Source organism: Callithrix jacchus, chromosome 15, assembly GCF_049354715.1.
Source record: "Callithrix jacchus isolate 240 chromosome 15, calJac240_pri, whole genome shotgun sequence".
Lineage (NCBI taxonomy): Eukaryota > Metazoa > Chordata > Mammalia > Primates > Cebidae > Callithrix > Callithrix jacchus.
In genome coordinates this window covers 8,310,326-8,328,869 of record NC_133516.1, presented here as the reverse complement: position 1 = coordinate 8,328,869, position 18,544 = coordinate 8,310,326, and positions in this window count along the sequence as shown.

Sequence of the window (18,544 nt, the reverse complement as noted above, 5' to 3'; positions counted from 1 at the left end):
TATTTACTGAATATTTCCTAATATGTTCCAGGCACCTTTCAAGGTATATTAAGATGAAGACAAATGGTCTCCATCTTCAAGCAGCTCACTGTGTTATAATGGCGACAGGCTGGTAAACAAATACTTTTCTTTGTGTGTCTAGTGTAAACAACCCAAACTCCAAAAGGCCTGTAGCCTCAGCCCCTCTCACGTTACTCTGTGTTACACTCCACTTCAGGTCCACTGTAGTTTTTATCTTGAGTTAAAGCAAGGATGTCTTTTAAATGATCTCTTTATGAATAATCTAACCTGATGTGCAGAGCAGTGCAGCGCTTTTCAGCATAAACTTGAAATTCAAATGAATTGGCCTAACACATCCTAATATTTGCTGTGGTTTTAAATATTTTATAAGTATGGAAATTAGCTGTTAACTTAAAATTACAAACAAACTTGAGACTTAAAAGCATTTTGTAAACAAAATTATTTTAAATTGTTCATTAGGAAAAAAAAAGTCATACAAAAACATTAATGAGTGCTCATTTTTAGTCCACACAACTATAGCAATTATAACCAGTCTGCTGTTCTTGTTTAATCTATACCCACCCCAAAAACCTTTTTTTTTTCTTTTTTTAATAGAAAGGAGATATTGGAGCATTTTAAAGCAGAATTATATTATTTCTTCCATAAATTTTCTTATAATGCACACAAAATAACATTATCACACCCAGCACAATTAACGATAATTGCTTAGTATCGTCTAATGTCCTGTCTGTGTCTAATTTGCCCCAATTCTCTCAAGAACTGCCTTTTTCCTGTTGATAAGGACCGCACATTGCAATGATTGATCGTTCTTTTAATGATTGTGTGTTCTTCCCGTTTTTTTTTCCAACATCATTTATTTTGGGGAACAACTAAAACTTCTCACAACCTGGATTTCACTAATTGTTCTTTTTGTGAAAATTAGCATATTCTCCTGCCTCTTTTTTTTTCTTGGAATTAGTAGTTATACTTGCAGGCCTAATTAAATTAAGTCTTTTTTCAGGAATATTTTATAAGAGGTGCTGTATAATTTCTACGGCTTTACATTATGTGTACATAATATCTGGTCTACTTCTGGTGATATGAAGAATTAATTAGAGGGCTCAGGTGGTCAGCTAGGATCTGTCCATTATAATTTTCCATTAACCATTCACTTAATGGTTTTAGCAGCCACTGTCGCTTGTAACCTAGATCCATTATTCCACTGGTATTGCAAAACTGCAGTTTTTAATTCTGTCATTTGTCCTGCATATATTAGCTATAATAATTGTATTAAAGAATAATTTTCCTTCAACAGCTATTTGGTTATGCTGAAATACAGTTTATACAGGAAAAGGAACATAAATGCTTGATCCTTTACCATTTTGATCAGTTTTCAGAGTAGTAAGTTAGTGCCTTCTTCTGTTCTCTGAGTTTCCATGGTGCTTTAAAATATAGCAGTATTATTTTTCATCTGCATGGTGCGCTTCTTTATTTTACATGATTTCTTTTCTATGGTATCCCAAACTGATTTCAAAAAAGTACATCCTGTTACATCTTAAATCTCCTTGAATCCAAAAATTATGAATCTCCTAAATATTCTTCTGCTTTGTATATAGTCAGTAAGGAAAAGATGCTATGCTAGGTTTCTCAATCGGTGGAAATTTAATATAGAATATTGGTTGCAAAAACGATAGTAGGACTAAATAATTAAAAAAACAAAAGAGGAGGATATTATTAGTAACTCAGGAAGCCACTACCCACGTAAGCAGAAGGACAAATGGGGAAAGAGTAGATAGTGCCCACAGTAGCTTCATCACTGTGGCTACCGGGGCATCTGCTACCACCATTGTCACCACTGCTGCCACCTCCATGGCAGAAGCCCGGAGCTCACATTTCTACTGATACTGCAGGGTCTCAGAATGCTTCTAATAGAGCTGCTGGAGCCAGAGCACCAGAGCACCGTGCTGACGGGGATGACGGAGCACTCCCTTTGCACTGCTACTGAAACTATAGCTGAAGAACCCATGAGCCTCCATTTTTTCTGTGCAGCCATCATTGCTGGGGAAGCCACCAAAAACCTAAAATGCCAGAAGAATTATTCTTTCTTCCTCAAGCTTTGTAGTCTGATTTCCTACATTGCTTTTCATTGATAGACCCTAACCAGAAGGGGCATGCTAGCAGGAGAGTCTGTGAAAGGCAGCTTCCGGACTTCCATCTCCCTGCAGTATGTAGCAAAGCTTGAAAGGGCAACATGAAGCTAAGAGCAGTCAGACAAACAGCCACATACGCTTCTTTTATTGTTGCAGAGGGAGTCATCTCTTCCTGTAAGTCTTCCTGGTATCTGAAGCTGCAGAGTTTTTAATAAGTTCTATGATTGTCCTTGTTTACTAATCCATAAGGAGGAAGTTTTTTTGTGTCTGTCCATCGTGATCCTGAAGTCAAATAGAAGTTAAATTTAATTCAGAAATTCCAAAGAGGGTTTCACTTTCAGATCAATGACATAACATATAAAAATATATGAATATTGACATCAGACCCTTTGGGGCAACAAAGTGAACCAAAGTCATGGCTTTTACCGAGAGCTTTGTACTGTAGGGTGACATGGACCACATCCCTGAGGAAAGGCCCCTCACTGTGCTGGAACGCTGTGAAGTGACAGTTTGTGTCTGGATCAGGCTGGGGCCTTTCCAGGTCCTGAGTGTACTTTTAGTACAGCCAATCTATAAACATAGGGGAAGCCAAAGAGATACCACTAAAGACTTCCTTGGATGGTCCTTGCTCTCCATGTAAGGTCAGAAAACCTTTGTCTCTTAGACAGCTGTGCCGTGTGAATGGGCCTTTTTCCTATTTAGCTACCAGGAACAAGGCCATAGATCTCAATGTTTTCCCACTCATCTAATCAATATTTTACCTTCTAGATGTTTTTCAAATGCCTGGTCAATAGTGTTACTGGCCTTGGTTTCTGAGGTGGCTAAAAAAATTCATTTGTCTGGTTTTTTTTACCTTTTAAATGGGAATTTAAGAGGATGTAAAGAAGGTGAGGTCTGTGCTTATCAACTTTGCTGAAAAACATACTTATTCTAAAATTATTTTAGCACTCTCCTTAACACACTATATCAATCATAAACTGATATAAAATCTATTTTAAAATGTGGCCATATATATGGAGGATTAATGCTTATTTTTATTTTATATTTTATGTTATATTTGTTGACAAGACAGTACTTCCACGTGGTTAAAAATTCAAAATATAAAAATGGTCAAGAGTGAAAAGCATCTTTCCCATCCATGTTCTCTGATCGCCCAGTTCCTTTCCCTATATTCAGTATTTTTGAAAATATATTTTATGTATGATGGTGTACCCATATACCCTATCTTGCACCTTGCTTTTTCCATTTAAGGATAAATTAAAGATTGTATATATATATAAGATAACTCCATATCAATTCCCTCGTGTATAGGATACGTTCCTGTAAGTGGAATTGTTGGGTCAAAGGATGTATGTCATTTGTAATTGTGATGGATATTGCCAGGCTGTCCTCCATAAGACAATTTACACTCCCACCATCGATGTTATGAGAGTATCTGTTTCTCCACATTCTCACCATCAGAGTATGATATCAAAATTTTGATCTTTGCTAAGTGAAAAATCTGTCACATACATAAATATAATATAAATACCATATAAATGATGATAAATACTTTTTATATTTATATTTCCTTTCTGTGGTCTCCTAATTCATATTCTTTGTCTATTTATTCCAGTTGAGTTAGTGTCTTTCTTTTTTTGATTAATTTGTGGAAGTGCTTTATATTTTAAGAAAACTGGCTCTTTATTTGTTACTTAAGTTGCAAATATCTTCCTATTATATATTTTGTCTTTTGTCTTAGTATATGTTCATTTTTGCAATTTAAAACATAGATGAAAGTAAATTTATCAATCTTTATCCTTTATGGCTTTTCAGTTTTATGTCATAGCTAGAAAGGATTATTTTATCATTCTCCTCTTTTTAAACATTTAATTTTTTTTAATTTTCTTCAACTTTTATTTTAAGTTCAGGGGTACATGTCCAGGACGTGAAGGTTTGTTACTTAGGTAAATGTGTGAAATAATTATATAAATACATTTTTTGTAATACATTAGGTTCCATTAAAGGTGAAAAATACAAAATAAGCAATGGAAATATAGCATGGGCATATCAATTATATTTATCAAGGCTTTGGCTATGATATTGTTGATAAGCTTCACATTACTATCCACCAATAATATGCTAGTACACACAAATGCAGGGAAATCCGTAACAGAGCTCTCACTCTTCATTCTTGCTAAGATGATTAGCCTTACTTTAGATGCGTCTACAGTCTGCTATGGAATCAGCAGTCAAGGTAGTACCTTTCTCATGATGTGTCATTGCTTCACAGTTCCAGGAAAGAATAAGCTAGCAGCATCTAGACCAAGAATTTATTAACTTCATATACTGCAATTTACTTTTTGTTATACAATGCCACAACTACTATTAAATTTCATACCATGGCAGGCCGTTATTTATTAGCAGAAAACTGCTCTCTCTTAAAAAGAAAGTCTTTTACTCTTTCACCACTTTTGAAAGCACTGAAGTTTAATTGAAAATTGGTCTAGGCAATCTGCTGTGGGCTCCTGAGAAATAATTTGTGTGAATAACTACCAGCAAAAGCTTCCCCAAGGAAAAGCTTTTATTAGGGCTGAGAACACTTTCTGATGATTCTTGTAATTACCTTTCTTTGAGTTACCGGCTCACCAGCATGGTTGTCAGAAAGTGCTTTGCTGATATTGTCTCATGCCTCTTGCTTTTATAGCTCAAGTTCCCACAACAGAAGAAAATTGTTTGGTCAGGATATGAATGTTTATTAAAACCTGCTTCACATGAAAATGTTTATTGAAATGTTTATAAAACAAACCCTGAAAAAATATTCTTCTAGAATGTAATGGGACATAGCCTCAATTCATGCTTCTGAGTCCCAAAAGAATCTTCTCCAATGTGGTTGTTCCATTACTGAAGTGAGGCTAAGAGAGTGTGAAGAAAGAACTTACAGAATTGAGACAGAAGATCCGGGTCTGAGTTCTGCCTCTACCTCAACGACAAAGTTACGCACAGATAAATACATCGTATGTCTTTCCATGGATCATTATGAAGATTTAACGAGACACTGTTGAGGGAAACACCAAGCATCATGCATGGCCCATTGCATGTGATCGTGCATGTTAGTTGAAGATGAATAAACCAAAAAGCAGTTGAGTTGGATCTTCTGACTTTTGTGTATTTGCTGTTTGGATGGCAAGAGCTCATTCACACTGTATTTGTTCATTCTGTCACCGAATTCGACCTTTATTTATGTGATGTTATTGGTGCTTGCATTGGTAATAAAAAGACTTTAGTTTTTGAAATGATTTGAGGAGAAGTGAGGGCATAAATATTTACACCATGTTGAATATAGCAACAGCCGTGGAAAGAAGAATGCCTGAAAGCATGAAAAAAATCCTTTACATTTCCTGGAGACATTTCTTTTTAAAAAGTCATAGAGAAGACAACATTTGAACTGAGGCATAAATAACAAGCAAGAATTTTCCAGATAAACAAAGTTGAAGTCGAATGAGCAGAGACCTACAGGCATAGGGCAGGCATATGCTGGGCATGAGCAACAATGGCATGGGGAGAGAATGAAAAGCAGCTCAGTATAGGTGGGAAGAGGCAGCACGAGGAAGAAAGCCAGGAGGTGTGGACATAACAATCACATCAGACAGGCTCTGTCGTGCCTTTCTACAAACTCTTTGTCTTCTAGGTAAATGCTTCCTGGATTTACTGAATATCAGAATCACTTGTATATTTTTTCATATAGATTCCATAGAGCTATTTTGCAAATGTTTGGAATTAGTAAGACTAGAGTAGAGCCAAGATCAATAAAAAAAATACAAACGTGTTTGTACATATCGACATATATATACATACACACACACGTATTTGTGTGTGCGTGCGTGCGTGTGTGTGTGTCTATTTTAAGCTCCCCATTTTGATGAATGGTCAGCTCTGGAATTTCTGTTTTGATAATGGAAGGTAACAAAGATATTTAGCGAGGAAGGGTGTGATTGGGATTTCTTTTTTCTTTACAAAGACTACTCCTGCATCAGAGTGGAAGTTAGATGAGGACTCGACTGGAAGAGGAAGTTTAAAGAAGGTTGCAACAATCCAACTGATAGTTGATGAAGACCCAAATTAGAGCAGTGGCAAGAGAGTTGAAGAAGCGTATTTAGGGGAAATGTAGGAACCTGAATTAACAAAGTTTGTGGATTTGATTTAAGCTTGGTTGATTATTTTGCTTTGTGGTTAGCATGTACAGAGTAGTATTTTTTTCTGTGTGGGTTTGTATTTGGTTGGGAAGGGTAAGCGTTAAAGTTTTCATATGCATGGAAAGCATTGGGTCTAATTCTTATTGTTGCTGTTGAATGTTTCATAAATTTTTCCTCTCTGTGGATCCTTTAGAGCCAGTAGAGCAGGTATCATGTTGAATGAGCAACTCAGTATACCCCTTATTAACAATGCCACCAAGAGGTTCTATTGGTGTTTCTAGGGTCTTCTAAAATAGTTCTGTCGCTCACGGGTCAAAGTGAATATTTGTTTTTGCAGCAAATATTTATGGAGTAAAACACTTGACAGTACAAACTTTCAAATGCTCATCCACAAAAAGCTAGAAAATTGGAATTTTATTTAAAATGAAATTCAGCTCAGCTCTATCGCAGTGTTCAAACTTTTGTTGTAACTTTAGTGACTTAAATGTTGGGTTTTTTATCAAGATTTTTTTGAAGCACATTGTTGAACAATTCAGTTAAATAAAACTTTTTGTACCAACGATACAGTTATTCACAGGCGTATCAAGTAACCTCAAGGACTCAAAAGAAAGAAAACAATTAAAACTGTGTAATCTTTTATCTTTGGCCTCTTATGTCACACAAACAACTACCTATATGTGGTAGGATTGTAGAAAATTGCCATTTTTGTAGGCGAAAACAGTTAATTATCAACAATTTCATAGAGTTCAACCTAATGGTTATAATATGCAAAAGAACTTTAGAGGAGGAGGTGGAGTGAGATGACCAAATAGAAAGCTCCAGTGATTGCCACTCTCCCTCCATGTGAACACCAAATTGAACAACTATTTGTACAAAAAAAAGCACTTTCATAAGAACCAAAGTCAGATGAATGATCACAGTACCTGGTTTTGATGTCAGATTAAGGAAAGAGAAGAGACAGTCTGGAATCACCTGCACCACCCCTCCCCATCCCCTGGCAGTGGCCACGGAAGCTTGGCACAGAGAGAGAATCTGTATGCAGGGGAGGGAGAACTCAGTGATCGTGGGACTTTGCACTGAAACTCAGTCCTTCCCTGTCGCAGGAGAAAGTAACAGTGGCAGAACTCAGTGGGCACCCATGGAGGGAGCATCTAAACCAGCTCTATCCAGAGGGAACTGCTCATCCAGTGGTCAGACCCTGAGTTCCAGCAGGCCCTGCTGCTAAGGGCAGAGTGCTCTGTGGTCCTAAAATGAACTTGAAGGGCACTCTAACCCACAAGGACTGCAATTCCTGGGCAGGTCCTGGTGCTGGGCTCTGGGCCAGTGGACTTGGAGGGTCATGCACCCAAGTGTGTGTGTGTGTGTGTGTGTGTGTGTGTGTGTGTGTGTGTCTATTTTAACCTCCCTAGATAATTTACTGAAGATTCAGCTCTGGAATCCTATTTTGTTAATTAAAAGTAACAACGATATTTAGCAAGGAGGGGTGTATTGGGATTTTTTTTTTTTTCACAAAGACCACTCCTGCATCAATGTGGAGGTGAGATGAAAACTAGACTGGAAAAGGAAGTGGAAAGAAGGTTGTAACCATCCGAGTGATTACCGGGGTGGCTAAGGGAGGGCTGTGTTACCCCTCTTCCAACCCCAGGCAGCTCAGCTCACAGTTCCGGAAGAGACTACTTCCTTCTGCATGAGGAGAGGAGATGGGAGAGTGAAGAAAACTTTGTTTCGCCGCTTGGATGCCAGCAGAGGAGAACAGGGTACCAGGTAAAGTTCTGACACCTGCATTTTAGGCCCTAGATCCTGGATGACTTTTTTTTCTAAATACACCGTGGGCCAAAATGGAGCCCACTACCTAGAAGGGAAGAACCGAGTTATAACAGAATTTGTTGCCTGCTGAGTAAAATAGCTTTTAGGCCCCAAACAGTCAGCCATGGTAGCCAGGCTGTACTTGCCACAGGTGTTGGGTAAGACTCAGAGCTGTGTTGGCTTCAGGTGTGACCCAGCACATTCCCAGCTAGCGTGGCTATGGGGAGACATGTTCCACTTGAGGAAAGGAGATGGAAAAATAAAGGGGACTTTCTTTTGCAGCTTGAGTACTGGCTCAGTCACAGTGGGGTAGAGGACCAAGTGGGCTCTTTGGGTCCGTGATATCAGGCCATGGCTGTTGGACAGCGTTTCTGGAGCTGCCCTGGGCCAGACAGGAGCCCACTTCCCTGAAGAGAGAGTCCGAGGCGTAGCAGCCCCCTCAGGCTGACTGTAGAGACCCTGTACCTTGAGTAAACATTGGCAATCCTCAGGCAGTCATCACCAGGCCTGGAGTGGCAGTGGTCAGGAGGAGAGATGCTTATGCTTGTGTAAAAGGGAGGGAAGAGTGGAAAGGACTTTGCATTGTGTCTTGGGTGCCCACTCAGGCACGGCAGAATGGATCACACGGTAGATCCCCAAGCTTCCCAGACCCAGGCACTGGATCCCAGACAGCATCTTCAGGCCCACCCAGGTCCGGGAGGAGCTTGCTGCCCTGAAAAGAAGGACATAACCCTGTCTGGATCTGCAACCTGCCCATAGGAGAGCCCTTGGTCCTTGAATAAAAATAGACGGCAGCTAGGTACAGTTTACTATGGGCCGTGAGTGAGACCCAGTGCTGTGATGGCTTGAGATTTGACCCAGTGCAGTGCCACTGGGGTAGCCACAGGAGTATCTGTGTCATCCCTCCCCCAGCTCCAGGAAGCTCAGCACAGAGAGACTTCACTTTTGATGGGCAAAGTAACAGAGGAGAGAAAGAGTCTCTGCCTGGTAATCCAAATAGTTTTCCTGGATTTTACCCAAGAACACTAAAAGGGTATCCCTAAGAGTCTTCAATAGCCACAGTGCACTGGGCTTGGGCTTTGCCTAAATTGATTATGGCTTCAGTGACCAAAGACTTAGATCATAACACCAAAGTTTCTTTGAATAACTGAAAACTCTTTCCAAAAAATGATGGGTACAAACAAACCCAAACTGTGAAAACAAATACCTAATGCTTCAATGTCCAGACACCAATACAAAGTCATGAGCATTGAGACCATCCAGGAAAGCATGACCTCACCAAAAACACTGAGTAAAGCACTAGTGAACAATCCCAGAGAGACAGAGCTATGTGACCTTTCAGACACAGAATTCAAAATAGCTGTTTCAGGAAGCTCAATGAAACATAACACAGAGAAGGAATTCAGAATCCTATCAGATAAATCTAACAAAAAGACTGAAATAATTAAAAGGAATCGAGCAGAAATCCTGGAGCTGAAAAATAAAATTGACATGCTGAAGAATACGTCAGAGTCTCCCACAAAAGAATTGATCAAACAGAAGAAAGAATTAATGAGTTTGAAGATAAGCTATTTGAAAATAAACAGAGGAGACAAAAAAGAATAAAAAATGATGAAACACATCAAAAGATCTAGGAAATAGCATCAAAAGAGTAAATCTTGGTAAAGACACAACAACAAAAGAAAACTCAGGCCAATATCCTTGATAAACACAGATGCAAAAATCATGAACAAAATACTTGAAATCCAAATCCAGCAGCACATTGTGGAAGGCAGCATGGTGATGCCTTGAAGAGCTAAAAGCAGAACTGTTCAGGCCGGGTGCGGTGGCTCAAGCCTGTAATCCCAGCACTTTGGGAGGCCAAGGCGGGTGGATCACGAGGTCAAGAGATCGAGACCATCCTGGTCAACATGGTGAAACCCCGTCTCTACTAAAGATTCAAAAAATTAGCTGGGCATGGTGGCATGTGCCTGTAATCCCAGCTACTCAGGAGGCTGAGGCAGGAGAATTGCCTGAACCCAGGAGGCAGAGGTTGCGGTGAGCCAAGATTGCACCATTGCACTCCAGCCTGGGTAACAAGAGCGAAACTCCGTCTCAAATAAATAAATAATAAAAGCAGAACTGTTCAATCCAGCAATCGCATTACTGAATATATACCCAGAGGAATATAAATAATTCTATCATAAAGACACATGCATGCAAGCATTCATTGCAGCATTGTTCACAATAGCAAAGATGTGGAATCAACCTAAATGCCACCATCCATGGTGGACTAGATAAAGAAAAGGTGGTACATATACACCATGAAATGCTACGTAACTACAAAAAAGAAAGAGATTTTGTCTTTTGCAGGAAAATGGATGGAGCTGGAGGTTATTATCCTTAGGAAACTATTGCAGGAACAGAAAATCAAATATCACATGTTCTCATTTATAAATGGGAGCTGAATGATAAGAACTTATGAACACAAAGAAGAAAACAACAGACACTGGGGTCTACTTGAGGGTGGAGGCTGGGAGAAGGGACAGGACCAGAAAAGGTAACTATTGAGTACTGGGCATATTACCTGGGTGATTAAATAATCTGTACAGCAAGACATGAGAACCTTCCCATGTACCCCTGAACCTAAAATAGAAATTTTTTAAAAAAAGAGTAAATCTAAAAGTTATTGGCCTTTAAGAAGACACAAGGAGAGAGATAAGAATAGAAAGTTTTAGTCAATGGGATAATAATGAAGAACTTCCCAAACCTGTAGAAAGATATAAACATTCAAGTAGAGCAAGGTTACAGAACACCAATCAGATTTCACCCGAATGAGACCACCTCAAGACATTTAACAATCAAATTTCCGGAAGTCAAGTGTGAAGAAAGAATTCTAAAAGAAAAAAATAAACATAAAAAGAAGCTCCAATACATCTTACAGCAGACTTTTCATTGAAGACTGGCGTGACATATTTTAAAGTGCTAAAAAACAAACAAACAAACACAACCCTTTAAAATATATATATATATTTTAAAATATATACTTTAAGTTCTGGGATACATGTGTAGAACATGCAGGTTGGTTACATATGTATACACATGCCATGGTGGTTTGCTGCACCCATCAACACATCATCTACATTAGGTATTTCTCCTAATGCTTCCCTCCCCTAATCCCCCACCCCTGACAGGCCCCAGTCTGTGATATTCTCCTCCCTATGTTCATATGTTCTCATTGTTCAACACCCATCTATGAGTGAGAACATGTGGTGTTTGGTTTTCTGTTCTTGTGTTAGTTTGCTGAGAATGATGGTTTCCAGCTTCATCTATGTTTCTGCAAAGGATATGAACTCATCCTTTTTATGGCTGCATAGTATTCCGTGGTGTGTATGTACCACATTTTCTTTATCCAGTCTATCATTGATGGGCTTTTGGGTTGGTTCAAAGTCTTCACTATTGTGAATAGTGCTGCGATAAACATGCACGTGTCCTTAGAGTAGAATAATTTATAATCCTTTGGGTATATACCCGGTAATGGGATTGCTGGGTCAAATGGCATTTCTGGTTCTACATTCTTGAGGAATTGCCACACCGTTTTTTAAAATAGTTGAACTAATTATACTCCCACCATCAGCGTAAAAGCATTCCTGTATTTCCACATCCTTTCCAGCAACTGCTGTTTCCTGACTTGTTAATGACACCACTGTAACTGGCATGAGATGGTGTCTCAAAAGAAGACATTTATGCAGCCAACAAACATGAAAAAAGCTCGTCATCACTGGTCATCAGAGAAAACAACTATTTCATTCTAAAATAGTATATCCAGTGAAAATATCCTTCAAACATGGAGAAATAGACTTTCCCAGAAAAAACAAAACCTAAGGAATTCCATCAACACTAGACCTAGCCTTTAAGAAATGCTAAGGAGAGGTCTTTAATGTGAAAGAAGAGGACCTGGAAGAAATCATGTGAAGGTGCAGAATTCACGGGTAACAGTATGAGCACAGAAAGCCGCAGAATAATATAACACTGTAACTGTGATTTTTAAACTGCTCATATCTTGAGCAGAAAGACTAAAACATGAATGGATAAAAAATAACAACTGCGGCTGGGCGCGGTGGCTCACGCCTGTAATCCCAGCACTTTGGGAGGCTGAGGCGGGTGGAACACGAGGTCAAGAGATCGAGACCATTCTGGTCAACATGGTGAAACCCTGTCTCTACTAAAAATACAAAAAATTAGCTGGGCATGGTGGCGTGTGCCTGTAATCCCAGCTACTCGGGAGGCTGAGGCAGGAGAATTGCCTGAACCCAGGAGGCGGAGCTGCGGTGAGCCGAGATTGCGCCATTGCACTCCAGCCTGGGTAACAAGAGCGAAACTCCGTCTCAAAAAATAAATAAATAAATAAAAGAACAACTGCAACTTTTCAAGACATAGTACCATAAGATGCAAATAGAAACTACGAAAGTTTAAAAGCAGAGGGACAAAGTTAAAGTGTAGAGTTTTTGTTACTTCTCTCTTTGCTTATTAGTTTATGCAATCAGTGTTAAGTTGTCATCAGTTTCAAATAATGATTATAAGGTATTATTTGCTAGCTCCGTAGTAAAGCCCAAACCAAAACACATGCAACAGGCACAAAAAATTAAAAGCAAGAGATTAAAACATACCACCAGAGAAAAGCACCTTCACTAAAGATGGCAGAAATAAAAGAAAACCGCAAAACAGCCAGGAGACAAGTAACTGGCAAGAGTTAAGTCCTTACTTATCAATCAGAACATTGAATGTAAATGGACTAAACCCTCCAATCAAATGACAGAGAATGGTGGAATGGATTAAAAAACAAAAACATAAACAAAAAAAAAACAAGACCCAATGATCTGTTGCCTACAGGTAACATATTTCACCTATAAAGGACACATAGACTGAAAATAAGTGCTGGAAAAGGATATTCCATGCAAATGGAAACCAAAAAAGAGCAGGAATAGCTATATTTATTTGATATATTTATATCAGATTTCATGACAAAAACTACAAAACGAGACAAAGAAAGTCATTATGTAATGATAAAGGAGTTAATTTAGCAAGAGGATGTAACAATTACATAAATATATATATGTATGTGCAACACTGGAGAACTCAAATACATAAAGCAAATATTTTTAGGGGCAACAGAGAGATAGACCCCAGGACAATCATAGCTGGAGATTTCAACACTTCACTTTCAGCATTGGATAGATCATCACAACAGAAAACCAACAAAGAAACATCAGACTTAATCTGCATTACAGCCCAATGACCTAATAGTTATTTACAGTGTGTTTCATTCAAAGGCTGCAGAATACATATTTTTCTCCTCAGCACATGGATCATTCTCAAGAACAGATCATAAATTAAGCTACAAAAAACTCTTTAAACTTTCTTTAAAAATTAAAATATCAAGTGTCTTATCTACTATAATGGAGTAAAACTATAAATCAATAAGAAGAGGAATTTTGGAAACTATACAAATGCATGGAAATTATACAATGTACTCCTCAATGATCAGTGGATCAATGAAAACATTAAGAAGGAAAATTTGAAATTTCTTGAAACAAATGAAGATGTTTACACAACATACCAAAACCTATGAGTTACAGTGAAAGCAGTACTAAGAGGAAAGTTTATAGTAATAAATATATACATCAACAAAGGATAAAAACTAAATAAACATAACAGCACTTTTATTTATTACCTGTCTCCTCATTTTTTTCATCTTCTATTATTTTAATTGAGTATTTTATATGATTTCATTTTCTCTCCTCATTTAGCTTATCGATAGCATATCATAAAATTTTTTTAGTGGTTGCTTGAGAATTTACAATATACGCTAACAACTAATTTATTCAAATAATACTGTACCACTTCAAGCTAAAGTACAGATACCTCATAACAGAGTATTCTCAATTTCTCTCTGTCATTCTTTACATTACCATCATTTATTTCATTTATTCATATGCTATAATCAACCAAAACATTGTTATTATTGCTTTGAATAAAGAAAATCTATTGGATCAATTGAGAATTTTTAAAATGAAAGATTTTACTTTATCTTAGTCCATTTGTGCTGCTATGAAAGAGTATCATAGACTGGATAATTCATAAACAACAGAATTATTTTCTCACAGTTCTAGAGGGTGGGAAGTCCAAGATAAATGTACCTACAGGTTAGATTGTCTGGAGAGCACTTCATCCTCTGGAGGAGAGAAATGCTGTGTTCTCACATGGCAGAAATTAGAAGGACAAATGAGCCCAATGCTGTGTGAAGCCTCTTTGTAATGGCATTAATCTGATTTTTGAAGGAGGAGCCCTTCAGGCCTAAACACCTCACAAAGCCCATCTCCTGATACTTACATTGGCAACAACTGAATTTTGGAGGAGACATACTCAAACCATAGAATTCTGCCCCTGGCCCCTAAAATTTAAGTCTTTCTCACATTAAAAAAAAATACATCCATTTCATTCCATCTCAATAGTCCAAAAATCTTAATTAATTCCAGGAACAACTTTAAAATCTAATATCCAGAGTTTCATCTAGCTAACACCTCAATCAGATAGGGGTGAGATTCAAGGCACAATTAATCCTCAGACAAATTTCCCCTCAGCTGTGAGCCTGTAAAATTAAATAAGTTATTTGTTGCCAAAATACAGTGCTGGTGCAGGAAAAGTCCAACTATTCTCATTCCAAAAGGGAGAACTAGAAAAGAAGAAAGGGTAACAGGTTAAAAGTAAATCCAAAATCCAACAGGGCAGACATTAAATCTTAAGGCTTAATGATAATCTTCTTTGATTTCATGTTCTGCCTTCTGGACACATTGGGGTGCGGGTCAACCCGCAAGGACTTGGGCAGTCCGATCCCCACAAATTTGCTGGATGCAGCCCACCCCTTAGCTCCAGTGCATTAAAGTCACACATCTGTGGTTTTCCCAGGCTAGTGCTGCCTGTCTGTGGCTCTACAGTCCTGAGGTCTTAGGGGCAGCCCTGACCCCATGATTCCACTCGACATTGCTCTAAGTGCAGGCTTGGTGAGGCAACTCCACTTCTGCAACGTCTCTGCCTGGGCCCTGAGGCTAAGACATTTTGGAAATCTAGGTAGAAGAAACCATATCTTGACAGCTCTTACATTCTGTATTCATCTGTTTTCCTGCTGTTGATAAAGACATATCCGAGACTGGGTCATTTATAAAGGAAGGGGGTTTAATTGACTCAGTCCCATGTGGCTAGGGGGTCCATGCAATCATGATGGAAGGCCATTGATGGGCAAAGGCATGACTTACATGGTGGCAGGCAAGAGAGCTTGTGCAGGGGAACTCCCGTTTATAAAACTATCAGATCTCATGAGACTTACTCACTACCATGAGAACAGTGTAGGAGAATCCACCCCCATGATCCAGTCATCTCTGCTCGGTGCAGCCCTTGACACATGGTGATTATTAGAGTTCAAGATGAGATACGAGTGAGGACACAGCCAAACCATATCACACTGTGCGCCTGCAGATAAACCCACATGGAAAGGGAAATGTATGGGTATGGTAAAAATATCCGTGGTTGCTAAGGGCTACCGGGGAAGGAAAGATGAATAGGCAAAGTACAGAGGATTTTCAGTGCAGCAAAACTTCTCTTTATCATATTATAATGGTGAATACGTGTCACCACTTTCTCCCTTCAGAACAGCACCTGAGCTGCAACTGGGCCCACTTGAGCTATGGCTAGAGCTGCCAGAGTGAGTGCTCCAGCAGAATGCAGGAAGCACAGACCTGAGACAGCCATGGCAGCCAGCCTCAAGGTCCAGCAGGAAGCACAGACAGGAGACAGCCATGGCAGCCAGCCTCAAGGTCCAGCAGGAAGCACAGACAGGAGACAGCCATGGCAGCCAGCCTCAAGGTCCAGCAGGAAGCACAGACAGGAGACAGCCATGGCAGCCAGCCTCAAGGTCCAGCAGGAAGCACAGACAGGAGACAGCCATGGCAGCCAGCCTCAAGGTCCAGCAGGAACCGTGACCCATCCTCCAAAATCATTCTGCCCCTCTGAGCTTCTGATTGGAAGGGTAGCCCTGGAGACCTCTGAAATGCCTTGACTGTCATTCTCCCATCATCTTTATGAATAGCACCTGGGTTTTTGTTTACCCATAAGAATCTCCTTATCAAATGGTTGCCTGACCACAACTTGAGTTTTATGTCTTAAACATGTTTATTTGTATTCTTTACATGTCCAGGCTGAGACTTTTCTGGATCTTTATATTTTGCTCCCCTTGAAATTATAAATTTCCTCTTAAAATAATATCTCTCTTATTTTATTTCACTGTACGCAGTAAAGAGAAGCCATGCAGTATCCTGGGTGCTTTCGTGTTTACAGATTTCTTTCCAAATATCATCCTTCATTGCTCTCAACTTCTGCCTTTCATTAAGTCCTAGAATACAGGCATAATTCAGCCAGGTTATTTGCCAATTTATAATAATAATGAACCTTAATTCGGTTTTTAATAACACAGTCTCATGTTATTCTTTAGACAGTTTCAGGTCTACGGCAAAATTGAGCAGAAGGTACAGAGATTTCCCACATGCCCCCAGCACCCACTCATCTAAGACCTCATCAGAATAACCTTCACAGCCACAACAACTTAAGTAATCTCTGAGAAAATTAAGGTTTCCTTTAAAGCTCTTCTCTTCTTCTAAGCCCTCACCAGAATTGCCCTTAATGCTCTTTTTATGGTAATACAGGCTTTTGTTTGCATTTGCTTCAAAACTGTTTCAGTCTTTGCCCATTACCCAGCTCCAAGGCCACTTTCACATTATTTGTTATATTAACAGCCCACTTCTGGTACCAATTTCTGTCTTAGCCAATTAGTGCTGCTATGAAAGAATACCTCAGTCTGGGTAATTTATAAAAAACACGTTTACTTTCTCATAGTCCTGGAGGCTTCAAGGTTAAGACATTAACAGGTTCAGTTGTCTGATGATGGCTGCAAGCTCCGGAGGAGAGGAACGCAGCAACATACATAAAGGCAAGCTAGCTAAGTATTGTACTAAACCTCTTTTATAAAAGTCTGAATCTCATTCACAAAGGAAGGCCTCCCATAGCCTAATTATATTTGAAATTTCCCACCTCCTAATGATATCACATTGGCAACACCTGATTTTTAGAGGGTACATTCAAACCATCACAATCTTCATGTATTTCTTCTCAAATGTTCTTCCTCTCTTCAAGTGGATCTGAGTTTCTAACATATCATTTTGCTTTTCTCTGAAGAACTTCTCCTAACAAGTATTTCAGGGAAGATGTACTGGTTCATCAGTTTTTCTTCAAGAAAATTGTTACTTCTCCTTTACTTTTGAAGTGTGATTTCGCTGGATACAGATTTCTAGACTGGTAGCTCATTTTTTCTTTCAGCCCTTCAAATATCCATTCTCATCTTGTTTGTATGTTCCTGGCTAGAAATCTGATGTAAGCTTTATCCTTGTTCTTCTCAAATAAGGTTTTAATTTTGTGCTGGCTTCTTGCAAGAGTTTCTCTTTTTATGTTCTGAAGTTTGAGTATTACATGCCTAGATTTCAATTTTCTCTCTTTTTTATATTTGTCTTGCTTGGCACTCTGTGAGCTTCCTGGAACTGTGGCTTCATGTCTGTCATTAATTTTGGAATGTTTTCAGACGTTATCACTTCAGCATTTTTCTATTCCTTCCCTTCCCTTTTCTCTTCATTTTCTCTTTGCATCTATTTTACCCCTTTTGTAATTTTTCCATAGTTTGTTGATATTCTGTTTGATATTTTTAATAGATGTTATTCTTTAGACAGTTTCGGGTCTATAGCAAAATTGAGCAGAAGGTACAGAGATTTCCCACAGGCCCCCTGCACCCACTCATATATAGCCTCCCCTGTTATCACAAGTGGTTTATTTATCACCGTTGATGAACCTATATTAAAGCATCATTTCCAAACAGAGTCCATAGTTCACATTAAGTTTACTCTTGGTGACATGTATTCACCATTATAACATCTGAAGAGAAGTTTCACTGCACTAAAAATCCTCTACACTTTGCCCGTTCATCTTTCCTTCCCCGGCAGCCCTTAGCAACCACTGATATTTTTATCGTCTCCACAGATTTGCCCTTTCCAGAGTGTCATATAGTATGCAGCCTTTCAGATCGGCTTTTTTCACATAGAAATGTGCATTTAACTTTCTTCTATGTCTTTTCATTTCTTGAGAAATTATTCATTTTTATCCCTGGATAACATTCCATTGTCTGGATAAAAAACAGTTTATCCATTCAGTTACTAAACGGCATATTGGTTGCTTCCAAATATGGGCAATTTTAAGTAAAGCTGCTATAAATATCTTGTGTGTGGGTTTTTGTGTGGGCATAAGTTTTCAGCTCCTTTGAGTAAATAACAAGGA